Source organism: Oncorhynchus keta, chromosome 18, assembly GCF_023373465.1.
Source record: "Oncorhynchus keta strain PuntledgeMale-10-30-2019 chromosome 18, Oket_V2, whole genome shotgun sequence".
Lineage (NCBI taxonomy): Eukaryota > Metazoa > Chordata > Actinopteri > Salmoniformes > Salmonidae > Oncorhynchus > Oncorhynchus keta.
This window is the reverse complement of record NC_068438.1, coordinates 8580234-8607171: the sequence shown is the minus strand read 5'-3', so window position 1 is coordinate 8607171 and position 26938 is coordinate 8580234. Positions and strand designations below refer to the sequence as shown.

General features: G+C 42.4%; 1 long non-coding RNA gene across 6 annotated transcripts in view; it reads left to right on the top strand.

Annotated features, from left to right (window-relative positions):
* LOC118397171 (uncharacterized) overlaps positions 1-17403 on the top strand; it is a 33057-nt gene extending 15654 nt beyond the window's left edge. For 3 of the 6 annotated variants that reach the window (XR_004828362.2, XR_004828363.2, XR_004828365.2), the window contains exons 2-4: positions 11126-13776; positions 14495-14664; positions 15775-17403. This is a non-coding gene — a long non-coding RNA (uncharacterized LOC118397171). Of the gene's footprint in view, positions 1-4815; positions 4979-11125; positions 13777-14398; positions 14665-15774 lie in introns of those variants that run through there. The other 3 variants (XR_004828366.2, XR_004828361.2, XR_004828364.2) reach the window with 3 other exon arrangements.
* Positions 17404-26938: the final 9535 nt, after the last annotated feature.

The window sequence follows — 26938 nt, the reverse complement described above, 5'->3', positions numbered from 1 at the left end:
ACTTTTTTTCATGTACACTACCGTTCAAAAGTTTGGGGTCACTTAGAAATGTCCTTTTTTTTAATCCATTAAAAATAACATCAAATTGATCAGAAATACAGTGTAGACATTGTTAATGTTGTAAATGACTATTGTAGCTGGAAACGGCAGACTTTTTATGGAATATCTACATAGGCGTACAGAGGACCATTATCAGCAACCATCACTCCTGTGTTCCAATAGCTAAGCCAAGTTTATCATTTTAAAAGGCTAATTGATCATTAGAAAACCCTTTTGCAATTATGTTAGCACAGCTGAAAACTGTTGTTCTGATTAAAGAAGCAATAAAACGGGCTTTCTTTAAACTATTTGAGTGTCTGGAGCATCAGCATTTGTGGGTTTGATTATAGGCTCAAAATAGCCAGAAACAAAAACCTTTCTTCTGAAACTCTTCAGTCTATTATTTTTCTGAGAAATGAGGGCTATTCCATGTGAGAAATTGGCAAGAAACTGAAGATCTTGTACAACACTGTGTACTACTCCCTTCACAGAACAGCGCAAACTGGCTCTAACCAGAATAGAACAAGGAGTGGGAGGCCCCAGTGCACAACTGAGCAAGGGGACAAGTACATTAGTATCTAGTTTGAGAAACAGATGCCTCACAAGTCCTCAATTGGCAGCATCATTAAATTGTACCCGCAAAACACCAGACTCAACGTCAACAGTGAAGAGGCGACTCCGGGATGCTGACCTTCTAGGCAGAGTTGCGAAGAAAAAGCCATATCTCAGACTGACCAATAAAAATAAAAGATTAAGATGGGCAAAAGAACACAGACACTGGACAGAGGAACTCTGCCTAGAAAGCCAGCATTCCGGAGTCGCCTCTTTGCTGTTGATGTTGAGACTGGTGTTTTGCGAGTACTGGAGCATGCACTCTCTCATGTTATCAGGGTCGATAGCATGACAAACCTGTCCAATTTAATAGGGGATAACACAGAGGAGCAGATGATGTTGCTTATACAGCCCAGAGCCCTGTTTGAGGAGATGACAAACCCTTGTGTTAATAATTCTCTCACGGAAGAAAGGGATCATCCATCCACACATACATCACATAATCTGACAACGGTGGCGTAATGGACACAGCGCTTTGTGCCGTTCACTGGGAAGAGATAAGATTTGGGAGCTATTCAGGCCTTGAAAAGATGAGGTTGAATTAGGGGAATCTGATGCCCTCAGAATGCCTGTGGACATTCTACACCAGTGCTTAATACAGACCATAGGTTTAAATACACAGCAATAATCAAGGAGAGCTAATTTAGTACAGGATAATCACCATGGTTATCCACCATCACATGGAAAACACATTGGACATCATCACATCCTCCTTTTGAACACAATGCCACCTGACCAGAAATACAAACATGGGCCCTTTGATGGGTTTTCTGTAGTATTAGTTTGGCTTATTTGGCTTTTGCTAAAGCTGTGAAAGAAGAATGCAGTAAAATATGTGTCTTGCTCTGACTACATGTTCAGAACATTTGAGACTTAGTTTTAATGCTGTAATGTTCTGTAAAAAAACATTTAAACTCAAAACAATGCTTTTGTAGCAGCCTTATCTCCCACCAATTAAATGTATACACGTATACAAATATGTTTCATGCAATGTTCTCAGCTCAGTAGTTTTCTCAAGCATGATGAACATGCATTTTTTTATTTTTTTTATTTTACCTTTATTTTACTAGGCAAGTCAGTTAAGAACAAATTCTTATTTTCAATGACGGCCTAGGAACAGTGGGTTAACTGCCTGTTCAGGGGCAGGCAGTTATGTACATGTGCAGAAAAGCTTAACAGTGCTAACATGTCAGTTCAACAGAGCAAATTGAGCCGAATAGACTATTTTCAGGGCAAGCATGATCAAATGAGTGGAAAGACCGGTGTTTGTGTGTGTAAGAGAGAGTACTTTGAGCAGTGGTTGAATAAGTACCCAGTTGTCGTACTTGAGTAAAAGTAAAGACATCTTAATAGAAAATAACTCCAGTATAAGTGAAAGTAACCAAGTTAACTACTACTTGAGCAAAAGTCTGTACCCCAAATACCCCGAAAAACGATTTAAGTAATACTTTAATACTTAATACTTTGTATTTTTACTTAAGTACATTACACCACTGACTGTGAGTGTGTGTGCATGAGTGCGTGTGCGTGTGTATGGGTGTGCAGTTGAAGTCCACTCAAGAGCACAGTGAGTTTTTAGAGGAGGGGTAAAACAAGTCAGACCGTAAGCACTGTGTTCCCCATCCTTTCTACCCTCGCTCCAGGCCAAATCCAGCCACTTGCCATGTTCAGAGTGCATTTCCCTTCAACTGGTTAGGGGCTCATCAATAAAAGAGGACACACGTCCATTTTATTTCCTGTACGTTTTTTGTCAATGTTCTGAGAACATATTGAGGATAATATGGCTCAGTACAAGAGTAGGATACACAGCGAGACATCGACATGTGAAATCAGTAAGATTGGACTTTAAGTGGAGGGAAAGACTGGTATGATTTAGAAAAGTCCATTGTTGTGTCTGTCACCTCATGAAGACGACCTTTCACCCTCAAGGACGTTTAGATGCACGGTTATAATCTCCCCAAAAAATCAGTTTAGATCCGTGTCGGAAATTCATCAGTGTCAGTACTTTACACTTTTCATTTGGGGTAATATATCTGTAGGAAACTGGGTCAGCGCTTTTCGTTGTTTGTTTTGTCTATGCTTTCTGTCACGTTGACAGGTAAGACTACGGAACACCACACAATTTGCCCCAGGGCTCATCTCTTTTTAGCTGAAGCTGCATGAAACATACAATATTTATATTCCTCATTTTTTAACAATAAGTATGCCCAAGACTCCATTGTAGACCGTGATGCCTTTTCTCTTACCGATACTCTTACCTCTTAAATGGTTCCACCACCTTGTTTTGAGGTGTACTACTAAAATGGGACAAACAGTAAAGTTCTGCAACTGATTACCTATCGCTCAGACAGATGTTACAGAGGGGAGAAACATCTGCTTGCTCTGCAGCCCCCCTCTCTTCTCAGAAGGGGCTGTGGAGACAAGCCAACAGAGAGTGCAATTTCATCTACACAACAGCACTTTAGAGATGGCTAATTGCACTGTAAAATGTCAGCTCTGTGTAAAAGGGCTTTCTCTGTACTGTGGCAAAGTGGGCTTGTTTTTGTGGATGTCAATGTATTTTTAACACCTGCCCCTCTCATACATGTATGACAGAGGTAGAAGGAGCTGTGATGACACTGTTAACATGTGACAGTAGGGAGAGAGTTGGTCCGTTGTTTCCCAGCGGAGAATGTCATTACATAATTGGTACCTTGAATATTTTAGCTCCTTTTGTGACGGTATTCATAATTCATGTTAATGCAGGCGCAACACCCTGCTGGTTACATATACCAATTCCTTATTTTCCTTTCTCTCATCTTTTAATTGTTTTTTTTCTCTCTCCCTCTTTTAAACACGACACTGACTAAATATGAGTGTCAGACATGTACAAAATACAATTACAACACAGCCTAATGTATCAAAAATAAAATACAAAATACTTTTGCAAAGTATTGTACTTAAATTAAAGATAAGTACGGTATCTTGTATTTTCAAAATACATGAGCAATCCCCCCTTAACCTGAACAACAGCAATGGTAACAAAAAAATGTGTGACTTGTTATGACTGTGATGTGGTTGTTTATTTACTAGTTGAATGCACTGACTAAATTGCTCTGGATGCAAAATGACCTAAATCTAAAAATGACCACATGGTATTATTATTCTAATTAGCTCCACCCCCAAACAAGACCACGTTTGAATGACTGGAGATGGGAAAAGATACATCAAAATGTATGCAAATAAATGACTAAATACATTTTTAAAATACAGAAAATAGATTTTAAAGTAGTCCCAAAAAAAGAATGGACTATTTAAGTAAAATATCCCGTGCAGTTGTAAATTGAACAAATACATGTGTGAACACCAACATTTTTTTTAAAATATCAACTTATTTTAGAAATAGGCCCTATATCATTTTCTATCAGGACTGTTGAAAAGTATTTTGTATTTTGAAAATACAAAATACAGTTCTCTATAGTATCTTGTTACAAAATACGCTGGACTGTAGTTCACGCCAGTGAAATTACAATTGACAAAATACTCAAGTTATTTAAATAAGTACTTCAAATACAACAACATAAATACTGCCCATTTCTGATTAGTATGACCCCACACTTTCTCCAAGATGATCTCCCTTTATCCCCGATTCACAGTCATTTCTCTGATATTGGCTCTGAGGGCTCAGGTTGATGAAAGATCACCACAGGCTCTTTTCATGTGACTCCATCTCCTCTCAACTAAGTAATATTGCATAAGATCACCCTTCTCTGAATGGAACAGAGTTTCACCTTATTTGTCCATCAGAGCCAAAGCCCACAGCAATGTGCATGTCAGGATGTCCATTGTGCATGTCAGGAGTATATCGTGTCAACTGTCTTTGCAAGGCTTTATACATTAGTGGAATAATGATATTATTTGCAAAGCGGAGCGACTGGGGGAAATGGTGACGTAGTGTGGCTGTACACACGGCAGATCCAGGATTCTGACAGGGACCAGGTGGACTTTTGTCTGTTTGGGCTTTAGATTCCCAAAGAGTTAGCTCTAAACGTAAATCATCATTGTAGACTGACCTTAATCTGTTTACTGAAATCCCACTGCTAAATTATAGACTCACCTCTTTTCCTCTGCTCCCTTTGCCCCTCCCTCATATGCACACACACACACACACACACACACACACACAGAGTCATGAGTCTCTCTGCACTGGTCCAATCACTGCTCAGTGCTGTCTGAGTCCAGCGCTCTCTTTTTAAATCCCCCTCTCTGTGGTGGATCAGCACTCGCAGCGCAGCCCTCCGGTGATACAGCAAGTGGTAGAGAAGTCTGCTGAAACAGCCTACAGTAGGTACTCCTGCACTCTTCTTTTTCCCACTCCCCCCCCCTCCTCAAATATTGTGTCGTCCCCATCACCCGTTCCCCTGGTTCGACCCTAGACGTTGTCTTTCGCTGTCCCTGCATCCTCTACACAACTCAACTTTGTACTTTGCTTGTACGTGGTTCACAGTGTAGTTTCACTTGAAGCGGTTCTTGCACTTCTGATCACTCTGCCTAGTGATTGTAATGCACGTTGAAGAAAGAACACGTGGGCAGAGCATGTTTGGGACATGCTAAACAAAGTACGATTGGTGCATGTGAATTGTTAAATGCATTTGGCAAGTTAATGGTGCATGGTTAAATGACCTAGGCTTTTAGCCTTCTAAGCTGGTATACTAATGACCAGACTCGCATGACGGACTTTACATGGTGGTATTAACATGTAGGCTGATATAATTTATCACTTTCAATTTTCGCTGGGTTGACAACGTTCCCATTTATGTCAGTCGTTTCTTTCCTGTGAGAGTGAATACGTGGTAAATGAATCATTAGACCAGGGATTGTGTGTTGACCTTGACATATTATTCTCTGAATTATTCTGACACATCGTTATGTCTTAAAATGTTTGGAATTAGAAGCATGACTTTGCATACAAAATGTAAACAAACAAGACCAATAGGTCACAACTGCTAGCTGGTTTACTCATTGATGTTGCGATACAATACGTAATAATGAGGCTAGATCGATAGTTCAACTACAACCACGTATACTTATTTCGGGCTCAGTCTTTACTACGAAAACAAAAAGGGAACTACAACCACTCAGATCTCTTAAACGGCCTTTCTTTATGGAAGGTTTATGGATATATATATATTTTTTTATTTATTTAATCCCAGATTAGATTTTTTCGTAGATTAGGAAATGAATCTCTTGTTAGTTCCTCACAAACAAGTGAAAGCAACAACAACAAAAGTGTCTGGACACCTGATTTACTCAATTGTTTCCTTTTATTTTGGCAGTTACCTGTAGACTGGACGGAGAGGTAATCGCTCGTGATAAAACATACATTTGGTTGTAAAAAAAGCAAACGTCTCCCTTCTCCTTCATACATTATTGTTCTTAGTCTACATTGCATTTTTAGTTCTTCTTCTTCCCTGTCATCCCTGTCTGGAGCACAACACTTGAATGGAGACAGATGATGAACCTCTGTGGTAAGAGATCACTTAAGTGCTGCTATGCATACGTGAATACCTATGACGTTTGTGATGTTTTATAGATATGTTCGGTCATCCTTCACGCAGGCCTCCTCTGTGTGACCGTGTGAGTAGATTTTTTTCTATTCTCTGTCAGAAGATTGATATCTAAACCATCTGGATATTGAATTTTGGATATTATCTTTCATAATACAAATAATCTTCCACTGTAAGAAAAGTCAATGTCTAGAACTTTCGCTTTGACATCATGGGCTGTACCTGAGCCTTAGATTAGGTTTTGTTATCTTCACTGAAAATTGGTGAGGTGAGGGAGACGTTATCAGACATACTGATCATTAAAAGAAGAATTGACCGGTGAACTCGCACCCTGACCCCACTTCAGTGACAACGTCCGCAGACAACTCTTCCATCCAAACGCGGCAGAGCACATCACCTCTGGTTGCTTTTAAACTAAATTGAGGAGTGGGGAAAAGTGTAAGGTCTTTAGGATCTTCGTGGTATGCATGGTGATTGGTAAACCCACATATAGCACATGCATGGTTGGACTGACACCTTCAGAACTCTCCCTGGTACCTAAAGCTGGTTATTAACTTTGCTGAAATGAGTTGCTATGAATATCCAGTGTCCTATTCTATATAGGGGGTCTGCATGTTGTGGAGTACAACCAGAGCTTTATTTGGGACCCAGATGTTTGTTGACTGTGATATACGTTTCAGTGGAAAGTTCTTTTTTTAATTTTTTTTTTTTAAATCACCTCAGTGGAACACGCTTTTGGCACACATTTCAGCACAGTTCAACACACCTGACACCACCAACTGTAATCATTTGTCTGGTGAACAGTATTTGGATAAAGGAAAAAAACAATAACTCAAAGCTGGAGGCAGCTGGCCAGTTGATGTGTGTGTGATCGTCATGCTAAACAACACAGCCACGGGGCCTGTATGCTATTTACTTTAACATTTATCATCCCTGTCATGACACCACACTTCTCTGGTGGCTTTTACACCCGGCGTGGTCCTCCCGGGGTTTAATAGCACACTGAAATAAAACGGTGATGACATAATCAAAGACATGGTTGTTATTTAGCTGGGTTCTCCTCTCGTGCGGTGACAGGAAACAGAAGGCTGTCAGTTAGGCTCCCCTGCCTGCCAGTGAATGCTTGGCTCTTTTCCCATTGCCTTGTTAGAGAGTATTAATTACAACTCCTAACAGCGGTCGCTATTGATGAACCTCAAGTCTTAATTTGCTGCTTCCTTCTGTCTGTTTCAATGGGTTTCTCATTGGCCTCCAGGGAAAGACGGAGCTCATTGTGAGCCAATCAAAGTAATTTGTCTCATTCCCTCACCGGGCCCGTGTCTCTGAGGTATTTCATAGTAGCTCAGGGCCTCAGACACATCCTCAATATTGAGACACATTGGGCAGTTTTCTATTAACCCAGGTTTATTCGACAAAAGCAGTCATTGCGACGTGTATTGGAAACGGTCGGATATAGGATACCCTTTCTATAGATCGACAACATTTTTATCCGTTTGACATGGGCGTATTTGTTTTGCCTAATTGTCTTTATTGCGACAAATGATGATGGAAATTAATTACGATTGCCGAATACTTTAGAAGGCACATGGGGCACGTCATCAAGTAATTACTGTATAAGCTCCACTTGACATTTAATTATAAATGCCTCCTGCTTGCAAAACAAAAATATTTAACTATATAAAAAAAAATGTTTGTCCTGGATTGTCCTGTCTGTTCAAGAATGCCTGAATTTCTTCGCCTTGATTTTCTGGTTGGCTGGCAAGTTTCACCATCCAATTATTTCAGATCTACCGGCGTGAAAGTTTCACCATGGCACGGACTAACCTAGGCGATATGATGTGGCGATGCGTTGGCACATGAGAATTATTAGAATATGTGTCAGTTATTGCATTCTATCCTATGCGGGATACCTGAGACATTAAACAGATAGGTGGGACGGCATACTGGCAGTCGCAAATGTATTAACGGGCAATTTGCCTAAATAGGTCATGGAAACACTTGAATCACGATGTCCAGCTGTTATAAATCGACATGATAACACTGAACAAAAATATGATACACTGAACAAAAATATGAATGTAACAAGGCAACAATTTCCCAAACTTGCTCAATGGGTGACATGTCTGGTGAGTATGCAGGCCATGGAAGATCGGGGTCATTTTCAACTTCCAGGAATTGTGTACAGGTCCTTGCGACACGGGGCGGGGCGTTATCATGCTGAAAGATGAGGTGATGGCGGCATATGAATGGCACGACAATGGGCCTCAGGATCTCGTCACAGTATCTCTGTGTATCCAAATTGCCATCGATAAAATGCAGTTGTGTTCATTGTCCGTAGCTTATGTATGCCTATACCATAACCCCACCGCCACCATGGGCCACTTTGTTCACAACATTAGCATCAGCAAACCACTCGCCCACACGACGCGACGCCACACATCCTCTCTGCCATCTGCCCGGTACAGTTGAAACTGACATTCATCTGTGGAGATCACACTTCTGCAGTGTGCCAGTGGCCATCCAAGGTAGAGCATTTGCCCACTGAAGTTGGTTACCAAACTGCAGTCAGGTCAAGACCCTGGTGACGACGACCAGCACGCAGATGAGCTTCCCTGATACGGTTTCTGACAGTTTGACAACACTACACAACTTTAATTGCTGATCAATTGAAACTTTGTTTGACACCCAAGTTCTCCCTGATCACTCTTCCTGATAGGAGGTGTAATGGAGCTAAGACGGTGGTTCCTCCTGGTTCCTCTCACTTCTTATCAGTAGCAGATGGGAGGAAGAGAATGATGAACCTGTCCCTTCCTGATGGATTGAGTATGTCTCCATCTAGACCGGCAGTGCAATGAGGCGCGGGGACAGGGAACAGCTAAATGATTGGGCCATCACAGGGTGCAGTTGTCCCGTCTGGCTGGTCCTGCCATATGTTAGAGCAGGGTGGGCCAACTCAGACTTAGCTGATAAATGGATGTGCGTTTTAAGCCAGGCAAGGTGAAGAGGGGTGAAGAAGACAGAAAGCACCAATAAGTACGTGGAGTGAAAACAAACCTGGCCGTGTCCTCCAAACAATCCTCCAAATGCACTATATATGCAAAAGTATGTGGACACCCCTTCAAATGAGTGGATTTGGCTATTTCACTCGTTGCTGACAGGTGTATAAACTCGAGAACACAGCCATGCAATCTCCATAGCTTAACACTGGCAGAATAATGGCCTTACTGAAGAGCTCAGCGACTTGCATCGTCATAGGATGCCACCTTTCCAACAAGTCAGTTCGTCAAATTTCTGCCCTGCTAGAGCTGGCCCGGTCAACTGTAAATGCTGTTATTGTGAAGTGAAAATGTCTAGGAGCAAGAATGGCTCAGCCGCGAAGTGGTAAGCCACACAAGCTCACAGACCGAGACCAACGATTGCTGAAGCATGTAGCGCGCAAACATCGCCTGTCCTCAGTTGCAACACTCACTACCAAGTTCCAAACTACCTCTGGAAGCAACGTCAGCACAAGAACTGTCCGTTAGGAGCATCATGAAATGGGTTTCCATGGCCGAGTAGCCGCACACAAGGCTAAGGTCACCATGCACAATGTCAAGTGTCGGCTGGGGTGGTCTAAAGTTCTCTGCCATTGGCTCTGGAGCAGTGGGAATGCGTTCTCTGGAGTGTTGAACCACGCTTCACCATCTGGCAGTCCGACGGACATATCTGGGTTTGGCGGATGCCAGGAAAACGATACATGCCCTAATGCATAGTGCCAACTGTAAAGTTTGGTGTAGGAGGAATAATGGTCTGGGGCTGTTGTTCATGGTTCGAGCTAGTTCCAGTGAAGGGAAATCTTACTGCTACAGCATACAATTACATTCTAGATGATTCTGTGCTTCCAACTTTGTGGTAACATTTTGGGGAAGGCACTTTCCTGTTTCAGCATGGCAATTCCCCGGTGCACAAAGCGAGATCCATAAAGACATGATTTGTCGAGATCGGTGTGGAAGAATTTGACTGGCCTGCACAGAGCCCTGACCTCAACCCCATCAAACACCTTTGGGATGAATTTGAACACCGAACCGCCCAACATCAGTACCTGACATCACTAATGCTCTTGTGGCTGAATGGATTCAGGTCCAGCAATGTTCCAACAGCTAGTAGAAAGCCTTCCTAGAACAGTGGAGGCTGTTATAGCAGCGAAGGGGGGACCAACTCCATATTAATGCCCATGATTTTGGAATGAGATGTTCGAAGAGCAGGTGTCCACATCCTTTTGGTCATGTAGTGTAACAACAGAAACACTCTTGTCAGGTAAGTTATTTAGCTAGTTCTAAGCTGCACATTTGCAAGAATCACATCAACAAGCCACAGCAAAAATATTCTTACTTTATTATTTATGGCCATGAAACTGCACCTTTAAACTGTTAATGGGTTTTAATTTTGAGTAGTATAGTTTGACTCAGTAAATTATTTGAGTAAAGCTTATATACAAACACTGGTGAGTCCCATAGGGGAGAGGGAGACAATGACTGACTGTGTTGGATAATATAGGTCATGCAGCTGTGATCGTTAGAATGGTACACAGGGTAGAAACCCCAAGAGTGACTAACCAGATGCTCTTGATTGTTCTTGTTCACAGCACTGAGGGTATTTCTGTTCACATCATACCGTTCACATTATACGTGGGATGTTCCCAAGTGTCTACATGTCTCACTGATGTGTCTTGCTATTATACTCTGTAAAACACATTTAGTGTTCAGTACTTCAATAACTGAGTACTGGACCATTTTATCAACCTTATGATACCTGTTACCCTCCAGATGCTTATTTTTTGGACACAGGGTTACAGAGCTGCTGTACATATGGACTCTCTCTGATATGCTATTATGCTGGCCTTGATCCAAGTCATCTTTTCACCTCTCTTCTTTTCTTTTGTCCCTCAGCATTTTCCGGCTGTGAGTGGGGCCTTCATGGATTCCCCGTACAATGGCAACACGTCCCTCCAGACCTCCACCTCCAACCTCAACGCCAACTTCTCCCGACCGACCGAGGCGGAAGAGGAGGGCAAGTACTCCAGCGACGCCATCTGGCTTTGGGTGGCCGTCATTGCAACCATCGGCAACATAGTAGTGGTAGCAGTGGTTTGCGCCTGTGCCTTCTAAGACCTGTTAGTTGCAAGCACACAGCCGAAACATCCCCCTTGCCCCTTGTCTTTCCTCCACTTGAACCTATCCCCTGTATTCATTTGACTTTTGACTTTTGTAAGTGTCCATCCATAATATTAAAGCCAAGGCCCCGTTCTGAGGATCAATGGAATATGATAGTGTAAATATAGGGACTGGCTTAACTGATGTTCTCTAGGACTAGGAATGAGAGAAACAATCCTCTGTAGTTACCATACTGTATCTTACCTTAAGCCTATGTCTCACACTGTTAAACAAAAAAAAATCATGAGAAACGGTGAAGTGAGCAGATGTGGGCTGTGCCTTTTTATAATGAACACGGTAAATTAGTTAAGGAAGTGGGCAATATATAAAGCAGCTGAGTGAGCCTCCCTTCTGCTTACCACCAGAGGTCAGCCTAAAGGATTATGGAAGTGTACAGCTGTGAGATCCCCTCTGCCTGTGAACCTGAACAGAGCACCACACCATATATCTTTGTCTTGTTGATGTCATGTGACTGTTTGTCTGGAATGGATGTGTTGATGCTGCTGTCTTGGTCCAGTTCTCTCTTGAAAAATGTTTTTTTTATTTTTTTTATCTCCACGAGACTAATCTGCTTAAATAAGGGTGAAATAAATAAATCAGCAGTTCTCGTTGTGGCTGGCCATCGTCTCGGAGACCAGTGGAGAGATATGTGACAGATGGTGGCTGGTAATGGGGCAGAGGGGACAGCGGAGGGGCCCAGGGCAGGCTTGGCAGTGCCCCCAGTACCTGGTGTTCTTTCCTGTGACTGCTACACCACTGCACTACCATTACTGCTCTGTCCTGTCCTCATCAGCCTGTCAGTGATAGAAATCTCCCCAAGCACTTTATAAAGCGCAATAAAGTGGGGAGTTTTCTTCCATTTTAACTGCATTGTTCTGCAGTGGCTGTAGACCTGTGCCAGTTTAACTATGCAGTGAAGGCATCCTATTGGGCACACACTGGTTGAATCAATGTTGTTTCCACGTCATTTCAATGAAACGACGTTGAACCAACATGGAATAGATGTCGAATTGCCATCAGTGGGATAGCAGTGGCTAATGTTTATGAGTGAGACAAATGTATAGAAACACAGTATCACCCACAAGCCAAATGAGTGAATGAAGTTGTCAGCACAAATCAGATGTTATACCACCCCTGCTGACATTATCTGAAGTTACGGAACCACCAATTACATTGCACTAAATAATTGAGCCGGCCCACCATTACCAGACCACTGCTACAACAGCCTCAAGCTGTTGAGCTAGCAGTCAATGAGTTCGCTCGTCATAAGAAACCCCATTGCTGTTAACACTCATTTTTTTGTTGCTCTGCCAGGCAGTCAGAATCTCACATTTGCCTCAGAATGTCTCTCAGTAGACTAGTGTGTGTAGGTGGCAGCAGCCCCAGTAGTTCTGTGCTGTGCTGTCTCCCATGCACCCAGTGGAGTCGGGCCACAGACTTGTCAAACAGCAGGGCTTTAATGAGATGTAATGCCTCTCTCTCTCTCTCTTTCCTAAAGCGAACACTGACCTCCCGTTGCGCTGTGGTGATCAGAACAGAGCTGATCCCTGCTGCACTCAGCTGCTCTGAACAAAGATAGTGCTTCAAGTGCATTTTTAGAGTGTGACTTCCTCATTTAATCAGCACTCGTTGACAGAGAGAAAGGGGAAGGAGAGAGGAGTGGATGAGAGGAGTGGCTGCATGGGAATTGATATTTAACAGCCAACTTCCATGTCATCTCTTTGAAATACAGAACTTTTTTTGAAGTTGAATGGAGAATTCCATTATTTTTATTGAAACCAACGAAGTGGAATAAAAAGTTTGAAAATGGAGAGATTTAGGATCAAAGGCCTGGCTGAGCCATCACTTCACACAGCTAATTGCCCTGATCTCACTGTACAGTAGAGTTAATGAAAACAAAGAGACCGATTCATCATGGCATCTCTGAGCGTTCCTTTTCAGGGTCCTTAGAGAGCTTAGCCAGAAACATGCGGGGACACTAATCTGCTGTCTGTTAAAATAAACAACAACAATCACACTGAATGGGGTCTTCATAAGTAACTGCTGGCAATAACTCAAGATGACGCTAACAAGTTAGAATTATACATCCCCACTATATGTAGTTACATTAATACTGTAACTATTCTGAAGCCAATTTCATATGGACTAGGTGAGGAATCCCAGTTAGCTATAAGAGGAATTTCTTCTACCCTTGTATCGGCTGTGTGCTTTGACATGGGACTGGTTAAGGCTCAGGTGCCCACTGTCTACGGCTCAAATTATGTGCCTGAACTGACTAACACAACTCCTACCCGTCAACTGCTTATTGGCCATGGACGCCCCTTGTGATCACCATGGATGATGGTCCTCCTACACACCACAAAAGGTCATCACAGCCTCAAGTCCAGGTACCGTGTGAACCAGTTTGCAATGTCACTTAGGCGCGCGGTTCACCCGACACAGGTTAATAAAGGCTAATCCTGGACAAAAATAAATCAATTATATGGAGATTCTCTATTGAGCGTACTGTTTTATTCCAGGACTAGGCTTAATCTGTGTCCGAGAAATTGCCCCTTACTGTTTAAGATTTGTTTTTAATTACCGCCTCCCATGTAAAAAAGTGAATTGTTGCGCTATACATTATGCATCTGCCTGTTAAAGGGAATAGTTATTTTTTAGTATTGGGTAACTTGGAGTGATGCTTCATTCATAATCATATTTGTTTGATGTACCGTGTTTCTTTATTTCTATAAGTCAACATTACTTCAGTCTTACTAAGTCTACACTACATATTGAGTTGAAACATTCCATTTAAGCATGTCATTTCCTTATTTGTTCTAATGGACGAGTCTCTCCACTGTGTTAACTACCGTATGGTATGATAAATGTCGCATTTATATAGAAGTACTACTATGGCAATACTCATGGAGACCCTGCCAGTTACAGCTGTTTAATGGGGGAGACGTGGCCATGGAGTGCTCCCTCCACCAACAGATGCATTTCACCACGTTTGACTTCCTCCCTCCCTAGGCCCAGAGGGGACTGAAGTCTGCTTAATCACACCCCATAGAGCATTCCATCCTCCTTCTCCTTTCCCCTATGTTCTCTCTCCTTCCATCCATGCAGAGCACCAGACCGTGCTTTCTGCATTGGCACTGGCCTCTGACCCGAGGCAGGGCACCTCATGCCCACATGCCTCTTCCTTCCCAGGCAACAAGAAATAGTCCGGTCGTTGCTGGGTGAAATGGACAAGTCACTCCTACGAGAGGAGAACTGTAAGAGCAAGGAGCAGCTGGGTATATAAGCGAACACACACACACACACACACACACACACACACACACACACACACACACACACACACACACACACACACACACACACACACACACACACACACACACACACACACACACACACACACAATGTAAATGTACCTTTCTATAACATGGTTGTGATGACAATGCTATGATGTCATTATGTGCTCTCAGGGTTTGTATTTTGTTCTTATCTTTCAATACATTGTAAATGTTTTACACCATTTTCTCATCATAGTTATAGTTAGCAAATGATAACATTTATAGGGGCCATTTAATGTTGAGCTAGATTAGGTAAGCTTCAATTTTGGATTATTTTCAGGCTATCGCTTCATCTATTCAGTCTGTATCGGTGAAACATTACAGATTGTGTGATAGAAATGTAAAGGATAATTGAGCTGACATAATGTAGAGTTTACCAAGAATGCAGTCGCCACTAATGTGGGAACATTGCCTTTACATGTCAATCCCGATGTAACTCTGCACTTCTGCAATAAAGATTGAATAGAGCCCTGAGGCTAATATTAGATCCAATTATACTAGTTATAATTCAGCTTGAATTAATAAGCACTGTATTGCTGAATGTCATACTGTAGTTATTCACTCACACTCAAACATGCTGAGGTATAGCCCTAGACTTTTGTGTAAATATGCTCCCCCAAACTAACTTGGGAGCTCTATAATTCATAAGAATCCTAACAATTTGTAAATATTAAACGCTTTTGAATCCAACATTTCACATATCACGATATACCCATGTATAAATTGACCAATGACCTAGCGGGGTAATGAAAATACAGTCAGACTTCAGTGGGTGTTTCTATATGTTGTTGCCATGGGAACACCCATCCATAGATCACCTCACTTTTTGTGGTGTTCTCTGGCTCTGGGTCCTCGTCAGACGCTAAGCATCCGGGCTCTCTTCCTCTGCAGAGTGTTGCATTACCCAATGAGGCTTTGCTGCATGTTTGTTAAGTCGGAGATATAAGAACGCTTCTTGCCTTTAATGCTGCCGGACATCATGTGCCTTCCCTGCTGATTCACAGCGGCTCCCCTAACCCGATGGCTCGTTTGTGTTTGTCTCTGCAGACTCCCAGGAATTTTCCATCCTTCCTCGGCCTCCAGGAATATATATGCTAATTAAAGCTGACTTCCTATATCCTGAGTACAGCAGAGACAGTATGGTTGACTAGGGACTGTGACTTTATAAAAGCCCCCAGAGGAAACCCATAAAGACTACAAGGAGGCTGGGAGGAATATTGTGTATAGGTGGGACTTGAGAGGTGACAGTAACAGACATCATATTTATGACTTCAACAAATGATACCATATCTTATTCAAGGTTACTTGTAGTTAACTTGATTTGGAATGTGCTGTGACTCATGACACTCAAAGGACCTAGAAAGTGAAACCACACTATGTCCATCCTCCTGGAGCCCTGTATGTCTTTGTTTTGAAATGGATTTCTGACAGCGATTCACATACTCAGTGCAATGAATGGATGGATATTTATCGACTTCCTTGACTCTGAAGACTTGGATTCTACATTTCTGTGCATCCAGTTGCAGTGTTGTACGTTCTGATACCTCCCTGTAGGTGTCAGGGTTACTGCTATGAAATACTGATTAACAGAAAGGCTGTTGGCTAAATACAGGAGCTGTATTAGTTCAATTAATTCACAATGTTAATTCACAAAAGCTTTCTATAACAATTACTTCATACAAAATACTGCACAGAGTCATGTCACTGCAATTGTTTTAAATTACATTTCTAGAGGGGGAGGGGAACCCTTACTGTCTTGACTTTCCATAAATGTATGACAAACTTTGAAAAGATATCTTAAAAAAAAACAGGAAATCTATCATTTAGGGGTTTATTTTAATTTCAGTATGTGTATAAGCACGGTTGCAGTGTACAGTATAAACACTAGGGGGGTTATTGACACCATTTATATTTTTAACATGATATTTGAGGCTCATTATTATTTTGTTCCCATGCTAGATTAACCAAAACATGCGCACACACGCATTGTGAAACGTGGCTTGCATTACAGGAGCCAGGATTCAATACGTGTACTGTATACGGATAATGGATGTGTGTACACGTCAGTAAATTAGACCAGCTCTGTTGTTCATTAGCTCCTCACTACCAGTAGTCCCAACATCCAAGCCGCGTGTGCATGCTCATTGCAAAGACGTCTTAATATGGAAAACACTTAGACGCAGCTGGTGCCGAGACCACATGACAGTTCGAACCAGGATAATTTTCTTGTCTTTTCGAATTTCTATTGTGATATTTTGATTTAGTATGAGCTTACTGAGCTTGCTTGCATGTATTGGGTTTACTTCCGTACCGACATATTGTTAGTCTTCAACTCTGCAAGCTGCGTTCCACTAAGGAATAAATCATGTAATAATCATGACATTATGGAATATTGATTGGAGGATTCATTACTTGGCACATGTAGAACTAATGTGGAATATTTTTTTGTCAACTTTTTATTGATCATGTACATATTTCCAATGTTTTAGCAATTGTCAGTGCAGAAACATCGCTGCCAAAGTCTTGATGTATTTTTTTTACAAACTCTTGCAAGTGAACAGAAAAGCTTAGAAGTAAACATGTTTTTACCTACATAATAAAATCTATGTCGTCTGTTAACCTCATGTTTTTACCATCCTGTTTAATTCAATTAAAGTGATAAGAATGTGAAAATGATGGGTCGTCCTGTCAGGTTATTCTTCATTTGCATGTGAATGAATAAAATTGTGCTATCACAAATCTGTCAGTGTCCTGCTCATATGGGGTTGAATCCGCAGTGGACTCATTTCATCCTTTGAACAATCCCCCCCCCCCCAATTCAAAGTGATGGGTCACATCAGAATTTAAAGAGAACTTTCGCTCGTTCTTTCAGAATTAGCATTTGGCTCTGAAATGGCAACTCCAGTTCAAAGCTGAAATCAGTTTATTCGTTCTGGCACAGCCACACTCATGTGGCCTTCTAGAGATAATGCCCCTTGCAAGGAGATAGACTCAAATTGGACTATTATACTGTAGTACAACATTTACAGTTGAAGTAGGAAGTTTACATACACCTTCGCCAAATATATTTAAACTCCGTTTTTCACAATTCCTGACATTTAATCCCAGTAAAAATTCCTTGACTTAGGTCAGTTAAGATCACCACTTTATTTTAATAATGTGAAACGTCAGAATAATAGTAGAGAGTAGAGATTTATTTCAGCTTTTATTTGTTTCATCACATTCCCAGTGGGTCAGAAGTTTACATACACTCAATTAGTATTTGGTAGCATTGCCTTTAAATTGTTTAACTTGGGTCAAATGTTTCGGTAGCCTTCCACAAGCTTCCCACAATAAATTGGGTGAATTTTGGCCCATTCCTCCTGACAGAGCTGGTGTAACTGAGTCAGGTTTGTAGGCCTCCTTGCTCAAACACGCTTTTTCAGTTCTGCCTACAAAGTTTCTATGGGATTGAGGTCAGGGCTTTTTGATGGCTACTCCAATACCTTGACTTTGTTGTCCTTAAGCCATTTTGCCACAACTTTGGAAGTATGCTTGGGGCCATTGTCCATTTGGAAGACCCATTTGCGACCAAGCTTTAACTTCCTGACTGATGTCTTGAGATGTTGCTTCAATATATCCACAAAATGTTCCTACCTCGTGATGCTATAACATGATGCTGCCACCCCTGTGCTTCACGGTTGGGATGGTGCTCAGCTTGCAAGCATCCCCCTTTTTCCTCCAAACATAACGATGGTCATTATGGCCAAACAGTTATCTTTTTGTTTCATCAGACCAGAGGACATTTGTCCAAAAAGTCTTTGTCGTGTGCATTTGCAAACCGTAGTCTGGCCTTTTTTTATGACAGTTCTGGAGCAGTGGCTTCTTGCTGAGCGGCCTTTCAGGTTATGTCGATATAGGACTTGTTTTACTGTGGATATAGATACTTTTGTACCTGTTTCCTCCAGCATCGTCACATGGTCCTTTGCTGTTGTTCTGGGATGGATTTGCACTTTTTGCAACAAAGTACGTTCATCTCTAGGAGACAAAAGGCGTCTCCTTCCTGAGCAGTATGACAGCTGCGTGGTCCCGTGGTGTTTATACTTGGGTACTATTGCTTGTACAGATGAACGTGGTACCTTTAGGCGTTTGGAAATTGCTCCCAAGGATGAACCAGACTGGTGGAGTTCTACCATTTTCTTTCTGAGGTCTTGGCTGATATCTTTTGCTTTTCCCATGATGTCAAGCAAAGAGGCACTTGAGTTTGAAGGTAGGCCTTGAAATAAATCCACAGGTATACCTCCAATTGACTCAAATGATTTCAATTAACCTATCAGAAGCTTCTAAAGCCATGCCATAATTTTCTGGAATTTCATAATTTTCCAAGCTGTTTGAAGGCACAGTCAACTTAGTGTATGTAAACTTCTGACCCATTGGAATTGTGATACAGTGAATTATAAGTGAAATAATCTTGTCTGTAAACAATTGTTGGAAAAATTACTTGTGTCATGCCCAAAGAAGATGTTCTAACCAACTTGCCAAAACTGTAGTTTATTAACAAGAAATTTGTGGAGTGGTTGAAAAACTAGTTTTAATGACTCCAACCTACGTGTATGTAAACTTCTGACTTCAGCTGTATGTGGCTCTTCTATCTCTCATATTTACAATTAAAATGAGAATCAATTAGAGTCAGTAGCAATTTGACTGAAGCTTATATCCTGGGCTTTTTGAGGGACATTTAAGCATTTATTTTTTTTTTATTTTATTTTTTTTATCTGAGAGCAACTGGGGTGAACCACGAAGTAAAAGCACTAATCCACCTGACGTTTTAGAGCTGGAACAACCTTGGATTGTGGGAACTAACTTTACTTGGCTGATGTGTTACATAATATGTCAGGAAATTGGCTTACATAGGAATTAGGAATATTAATACCAAACGTATTGGTGTCAGCCTGACTGTCAGTCCGCTGTGGAAAACCAGTCAAATCTTTAGGATAAAGGCTGCAATTATTTGTTAAAGTTTTTAGGTAGTAAGAAAGTACAGAGTGTATATTACATTTTAAATGCATGCTTGGATCGTTTTATAGTACGGTAAGCAGTTGATGTGTATACGTAAGACACACTGGGTGTGTTTTGTACAGTTCAGGATGTTTGGGCTCCAGGCAATCCATGATAAGCCATCTGTAGCCATGCCACATATGTGTCTTTGGGGAGAGAATACACACACATTGGGAGTACCCCTCTCTGTTAGCCCACTGGGCATTCTAAAGCTTAACAAAACATGTTAATTTGCTGCCTTCCCAATGATGTCACAGCAATTTACTGAGAGTAGGGTGCTATCCTCCACTTCCTCAATACAGTCTCCACTGGTCCACAATGAAATATCAATCCTTTATTGATTTTAACACTGAAAGATGCCTTGATTTTCAGGTCAGATTATCTGTAATGCTACACAAACACAGTAAAACCACATGTGGCTAAAGTGTACAATCGCTAGAGCCAGGTTTGAACCCCTGTCGGAGGTACCGCTGAATTCGCTACACTGATGTCAGAAGTGGGATGGTGCCTGGGAGGCCATCGGAGAGGCGTGTTCACGAGAGGGACTTGGTATAGAGAAGTGTGGGGACTCTAAAGCATAATACAGTCATCTCATACCCTTTTTCACCACTTTTGTTCAAATGATGGAATTGCATAACAATCAAGCAGTCACTGTTTATAAAACCAACATATCACATAAGAAATTATGCTTAGTGATGCTAAACTAGAGGGTGGATTTGGCTGTGTATCATTCTGAAAGTGCAGCATGGTATACTGGTTACCCCTGAACGACCCCAGACGCTCATCACTTTCCTGGGCGATCCGAATGCACCCTCTCCCACTCCTTGACTCACCCTGTCTGGCTCTTAGGTTGGAAATAGAGGGAAGCGTCAGAGCATGAAATGCACTGCTCCAGCGTTGTCTCCGGAGTTAATGGATACTCAACCCTGAGATGGTAATCTGAGGCAGGCAGGCAAGGAGAGAAAGAGGGCGAGTGGGAACTGGCGTTAGCAAGATATACACTGAGTGTACAAAACATTAGGAGCACCTTCCTAATATTGAGTTGTACCGCCTTTTGCACACAGAACAGCCTCAGTTCGTCAGGGCATGGACTCTACAAGGTGTCAAAAGCATTCCACAGGGATGCTGGCTCATGTTGCCTCCAATGGTTCCCACAGTTGTGTCAAGTTGTCTGGATGTCCTTTGGTTGGTGGACCATTCTTGATACACACAGGAAACTGTTGAGCGTGAAAAACCCAGCAGTGTTGCAGTTCTTGACACAAACCTGTCGCCTGGCATCTACTACCATATCCCGTTCAAAGGCACTTAAATATTTTTGTCTTGCCCATTCACCCTCAATGGCACACACACAATCCATGTCCCAACTATCTCAAGGCTTAACAATCCTTCTTTAAACCGTCTCCTCCCCTTCAATCTACACCGATTGAAATGGATTTAACAAGTGACATCAAAAATGGATCATAGCATTCACCTGGTCTATGTCATGGAAAGAGCAGCTGGTTTTAATGTTTTGTACACTCAGTACAAAACACTTACACTACACAAAACACTTACAAAATACCACAGTTTCCATAGAAAGAAGTATAGCAAGTTTATGTTGAATTACTACGGGGTGAACTACGGGGTGAACTACGGGGTGATCCAAGATGTGTTTATAAGTTATCAACCTTAGATTGGACTCACAGGTTATCACATAACATACATTGGGCTGTAGTTCTATCTGCCCTCCAGGACATCTACAGCACCCGGTGTCACAGGAAGGCCAAGAAGATCATCAAGGACCTATTAGCTGGCTATCACCCGTTTCTTCTACCCTGCACCTTAGAGACTGCTGCCTTCAGATAATTCAAAAATCATTCCGTAGATTGATTTCCTCATCCATCTACATGCACATACCTCATAATGACAAAGTGAAAACATGCTTTCAGAAATATTAGTGAATTTATTGGCAGCGATTACAGCTGTGAGTCTTTCTGGGTAAGTCTCTAAGAGCTTTCCACACCTAGATGGTGCAACATTTTCCCCGTATTTGATAAAAAATATTTTCCCCTTATTTGTATAAAAATTATTCAAGCTCTGTTAAATTGGTTGTTGATAATTGCTAGACAACGATTTTCAGGTCTTGCCATATTTTCAAGCAGATTTAAGTCAAAACTGTAAGTTTGCCACCCAGGAACAATCACTGTCTACTTGGTAAGCAACTCCAGTCTAGATTTGGTCTTGCGTTTTAGGTTACTGTCCAAACAAACAGAACCAGGTTTTCCTATTGGATTTTGCCTGTACCTGTGCCTTTCCTGAAAAACTCCCCAGTCCTTAACGATTACAAGCACACCCATAACATGATGCAGCGACCACTACGATTGAAAATATGGAGAGTGGTACTCAATAATATGTTGTATTGATTTGGCCCAAACATAATGCTTTTGTATTCAGGACAAAAAGTACATTGCTTTGTCTGTAGAGCTCCGAGAAAGGAATATGTCGAGGCACAGATCTGTGGAAGGGTACCCAAAAAATGATGCAGCATTGAAGGTCCCTAAGAACACAGTGGCCTCCATAAAACTTAAATGAAAGGAGTTTGGAACCACCAAGACTCTTTCCAGAGCTGCAAACTGAGCAATCAGGGGAGAAGGACTTTGGTCAGGGAGGTGACCAAGAACCCGATGGTGACGCTGACAGAGCGCCAGAGTTTTTCTGTGGAGATGGGAGAACCTTCCAGAAGGACAACCATCTCTGCAGCACTTCACTAAACAGGCCTTTATGGCAGAGTGGCCAGACAGAAGCCACTCCTCAGTAAAAGGCACATGACAGCCTGCTTGGAGTTTGTCAAAAGGCACCTAAAGGACTCTCAGACCATGAGAAACAAGATTATCTGGTCTCATGAAACCAAGATTGAACTCTTTGGCCTGAAAGCCAAGCGTCACGTTGGAGGAAATCTGGCACCATCACTATGGTGAAGCATGGTGGTGGCAGCATCATGATGTGGGGATGCTTTTCAGAAGCAGGGACTGGGAGACTAATCAGGATCGAGGGAAAGATGACCAGAGCAAAGTACAGAGAGATCCTTGATGAAAACCTGTATATATATATATACACACACTACCGTTCAAGAATTTGGGGTCACTTAGAAATGTCCTTGTTTTTGAAAGAAAATATACTTTTTGTCCATTACAATAACATCACATTGATCAGAAATACAGTGTAGACCTTTTTTATGCTGTAATGACTATTGTAGCTGGAAACAGCAGACGTTTTATGGAATATCTACATAGGCGTACAGAGGCCCTTTATCAGCAACCATCACTCCTGTGTTCCAATGGCACGTTGTCTTAGCTAATCCAAGTCGATAATTTTAAAAGGCTAATTGATCATTAGAAAACCCTTTTGCAATTATGTTAGCACAGCTGACAACTGTTGTGTGATTAAAGGAGCAAAAGAACTGACCTTCTTTAGACTAGTTGAGTATCTGGAGCATCAGCATTGTGGGTTTGATTACAAGCTCAAAATGGCCAGAAACAAAGAACTTTCTTCTGAAAATCGTCAGACTATTCTAGTTCTGAGAAATGAAGGCTATTCCATGCGAGACATTGCCAAGAAACTGAAGATCTCGCACAATGCTGTGTACTACTCCCTTCAGAAAACAGAGCAAACTGGCTCTAACCCGAATAGAAAGAGGAGTGGGAGGCCCCGGTGCACAACTGAGCAAGAGGACAAGTACATTACAATATATAGTTTGAGAAACAGAAGACTCAGAAGTCCTCAACTGGCATTTCATTAAATAGTACCGGCAAAACTCCAGTCTCAACTTCAACAGTGAAGAGGTGACCACTGGACGCTAGCCTTCTAGGGAGAGATGCGAAGAAAAAGCCATATCTCAGACTGGCCAACCCCTCTTTTACGCTGCTGCTACTCTCTGTTTATTATATTTGCGTAGTCACCTTAACTATACATTAATGTACATATTACCTCAATTATCCTGACTAACTGGTGCCCCTGCAAATTGGCTACCTGGACTATCTGCATTGTGTCCCGCCACCCCCCACCCGCCAACCCCTCTTTTATGCTGCTGCTCCTCTCTGTTTATCATATATGCAAAGTCACTATACCAACATGTACATATTGCCTCAATTAGCCTGACTCACTACTGTTATAGCCTCGCTACTGTATATAGCCTCGCTACTGTTACTTTCACTGTCTTTTTACATTTTTTTTTCTTTACTTATCTATTGTTCACCTAATACCTATATTTTACTTAAAATGTGCACTGTTGGCTAGGGCCTGTAAGTAAACATTTCACTGTAAGGTCTACACCTTAAAATGCCGCCTTAAGAAATGGCAGCAGTTTTACGGGCGCCCAACCAATTGTTATGTGGGGGTTGTCATTTATTTTGTACATTGTTTCTACAACCGTATCTTACGGCAAAAAGAGCTTCGGGATATCAGGACAGCGATCACTCACCTCGGATTAGACAAAGTGTTTTTCTTCAACAAGCAAGAAGCACAGGACATTTTCCAAACACCCGAAAGGGCCAACATCCCCGTTATTTGCAAGAGGAGGAGACGCGGGTATAGAGGACACAGAGCGGGATGCCTCGAGAGGACCTGCAGAAGGCGAATGGGAAAGCTGCTGTTACCATCAATATTACTCGCCAACGTGCAATCATTGGACAATACATTAGACGATCACGAATATCCTACCAATGGGACATCAAAAACTGTAATATCCTATGTCTCACAGAATCGTGGCTGAATGACGACATGGACATGGGGGGGTCTGTGCATATTTGTAAACAGCAGCTGGTGCACGAAATCTAAGGAAATCTCTAGATTTTGCTCACCTGAAGTAGAGTATATTGTGATAAATTACAGGCCACACTACTTGCCTAGAGAGTTTTCAGCTGTATAAGACCGCACTCAGTCAGCTGTATAAGGAAATAAGCAAACAGGAAACCACTCACCCAGAGGGAGCGCTACTAGTAGCCGGAGACTTTAATGCAGGGAAATTAAATCAGTTCTACCAAATTTCTATCAACATGTTAAATGTGCAACCAGAGGGAGAAAAAAATTCTAGATCACCGCTACTCCACACACAGAGACGCGTACAAAGCTTTCCCATTTGGTAAATCTGACCATAACTCTATCCTCCTGACTCCTGCTTACAAGGAAAAAATTAAGCAGGAAGCATCAGTTACTCGGTCTATAAAAAAGTGGTCAGATGAAGCAGATGCTAAACTACAGGACTGTTTTGCTATCACAGACTGGAACATGTTCCGGGATTCTTCCGATGGCATTGAGGAGTACACCACATCAGTCACTGGCTTTATCAATAAGTGCATCGAGGACATCGTCCCCACAGTGACTGTACGTACATACCCCAACCAGAAGCCATGGATTACCGGCAACACTCCCACTGACCTGCCACTTTCAAGGTGCGGGACTTTAACCCGGAAGCTTACAAGAAATCCTGCTATGCCCAACGACGAACCATCAAACAGGTAAAGCGTCAACACAGGGCTAAGATTAAATCAGGGCTTCGCTAACTATTACAGACTACAAAGGGAATCACAGCCGAAAGCTGCCCAGTGACACGAGCCTACCAGACGAGCTAAATCACTTCTATGCTCGCTTCGAGGCAAGCAACACTGAGGCATGCATGAGAGCATCAGCTGTTCCGGACGACTCTCCGTAGCCGACGTGAGTAAGACCTTTAAACAGGTCAACATACACAAGGCTGCTGGGCCAGACGGATTACCAGGACGTGTGCTCTGGGCATGTGCTGACCAACTGGCAGGTGTCTTCACTGACATTTTCAACATGTCCCTGATTGAGTTTGTAATACCAAAATGTTTCAAGCAGACCACCATAGTCCCTGTGCCCAAGAACACAAAGGCAACCTGCCTAAATGACTACCGACCCATAGCACTCACGTCTGTAGCCATGAAGTGCTTTGACAGGCTGGTCTTGGCTCACATCAACACCATTATCCCAAAAACCCTAGACCCACTCCAATTTGCATACCGCCCAAACAGATCCACAGATGATGCAATCTCTATTGCACTCCACACTGCCCTTTCCCGCCTGGACAAAAGGACCACTTATGTGAGCATGCTATTCATTGACTACAGCTCAGCGTTCAACACCATAGTACCCTCAAAGCTCATCACTGAACTAAGGATCCTGAGACTAAACACTTCCCTCTGCAACTGGATCCTGGACTTCTTGATGGGCCGCACCCAGGTGGTGAGGGTAGGTAGCAACACATCTGCCACGCTGATCCTCAACACTGGAGTCCCCCAGGGGTGCGTGCTCAGTCCCCTCCTGTACTCCCTGTTTACCCAAGACTGCATGGCCAGGCACGACTCCAACACCATCATTAAGTTTGCAGGTGACACAACAGTGGTAGGCCTGATCACCGACAACGACGAGACAGCCTATAGGGAGGAGGTCAGAGACCTGTCATGGCTGGTGCCAGAATAACAACCTATCCCTCAACGTGACCAAGACTAAGGAGATGATTGTGGACTACGGGAAAAGGAGGACCGAGTACGCCCCCATTCTCATCGACGGAGCTGTAGTGGAGCAGGTTGAGAGCTTCAAGTTCCTTGGTGTCCACATCAACAACAAACTAGAATGGTCCAAACACACAAAGACGGCTGTGAAGAAAGCACGACAAAGCCTATCCCTCTCAGGAAACTAAAAAGATTTGGCATGGGTCCTGAGATCCTCAAAAGGTTCTACAGCTGCAACATCGAGAGCATCCTGACTTGTTGTAATCACAGCCTGGTACGGCAATTGTTGGCCTCCGACCGCAAGGCACAACAGAGGGTAGTGCGTACGGCCCCTACTGCATGGCAAGCGGTACCGGAGTGCCAAGACTAGGACAAAAAGGCTTCTCAACAGTTTTTACCCCCAAGCTATAAGACTCCTGAACAGGTAATCAAATGGCTACCTGAACTATTTGCATTGTGTGCCCCCCAACCCCTCTTTTACACTGCTGCTACTCTCTGTTTATCACATATGCATAGTCACTTTAACTATACATTCATGTACATACTACCTCAATTAACTGGTGTCTGTATGTAGCCTCACTACTTATAGCCTCACTACTTATAGCCTCGCTACTGGTATTTTTCACTGTATTTTACTGTTGTTTTTATTTCTTTACTTACCTATT